Genomic DNA, 1,606 nt, shown 5'->3' with positions numbered 1-1,606 from the left:
GACAGTCATATGATTTGCTATGTCATGGATGATAAATTCAAGAGGAATAGTCTCACATTCATCATCAAAATGACTATTTCAAGATCTAAAATGCTATTTGTGATAGAATAATATCTATATGCCTACAAGGAAGACCAATTAATATAACTGTTACTCAGATTTATCCACTAACATGAAAGCAAATGATGAAGAAAATGAAGAATTTTACCAACTTCTTTACTCTGAAATAGATCACACATGCAATCAAGATGCATTGACAATTATTGGTGATTGGAGTGAAAAAGTTGAAAACAAAGAGGAAGAAATCCAAAGTTTGAAAATATAGCCTTCATGAGTGAAATGATGCTAGAGATTGCATGATAGACTTTTGCAAGACCAACAACCTCACTGCAAATACCCTTTTTCAATAACATAGACAGTGGTTATACATGTAGACCTCAACAGATGGAATATATAGGAATCAAACTGACTACATCTGTGGGGAAAGAAGATGGAGGAACTCAATAACATCAGCTAAAACAAGGCCAGGGGCCAACTATGGAACACACTATCAATTGCTCATATGCAAGTTCAGCCCAAAACTGAAGAAAATCGAAACAAGTCCACAGAAGCCAAAATACAACCTTGAGTATATCCCATCTGAATTTATAGGCTATCTCAAGAACAGATTTGACACATTAAATACTAATGGACAAAGACCTGAGGAGTTGTGGGATGACATAAAAAAATATCATACATGAAAAAAGCAAAAAGTTCATTTAAAAAACAGGGAAAAATGATCATATTGATTGATGTAGAAAAGACATTTGACGAAATCCACCATCCATTCCTGATAAAAACACTCAACAAAGTAGGAATTGAAGGGAAATTCCTCAACATAATCAAGAACATATATATAAAACCAACAGCAATATTACTCTCATTGGAGAGAAATTGAAAGCCTTCCCTCTGCAAACAGGAACCAGACAAGGATGCCCTTTGTCACCAGTCCTATTCAATATTGTTCTGGAAGGCTTAGCAAGAGCTATACGGCAAAACAGGGAAAATAAAGGCATCCAAATTGGCAAAGAGAAAGTAAAACTCTCTCTGTTTGCAGACGATGTGATCTTATACCTAGAAAACCCCAAAGACTCAGTAAAAAAGCTACTAGCCCTCATTGGAAGATTCAGCAAAGTAGCAGGATATAAGATCAACATACAAAAATCAGTTGGATTCCTCTATACCAAAAACAACAGTGCTGAAAAGGACATTAGGAAAGCAATACCATTTACAATAGCCACCCAAATGCTGAAATATCTAGGAATAAATGTAACCAGAGAAACAAAGCACCTATACAAAGAAAACTACAAAACACTATTACAAGAAACCAAAAGAGACTTGCAAAAATGGAAGAATGTACCATGCTCCAGGATAGGAAGACTTAACATTGTGAAAATGTCAATGCTGCCCAAAGCAATTTACACATACAATGCAATCCCAATCCAGATTCCAATGACATTCTTCAAAGAGATGGAAAAAACTATTACTAACTTTAAATGGAAAGGAAAGAGACCCAGGATAAGCAAAGCACTGCTTTAGAAGAATAATAGGTTGGAAACCTCTCACT

The sequence above is a fragment of the Chrysochloris asiatica genome, unplaced genomic scaffold (genome assembly GCF_000296735.1).
Source record: "Chrysochloris asiatica unplaced genomic scaffold, ChrAsi1.0 scaffold00016, whole genome shotgun sequence".
NCBI classification, from domain to species: Eukaryota; Metazoa; Chordata; class Mammalia; order Afrosoricida; family Chrysochloridae; genus Chrysochloris; species Chrysochloris asiatica.
The sequence above is the reverse complement of the archived record's forward strand: the minus strand, read 5'-3'. Positions refer to the sequence as shown.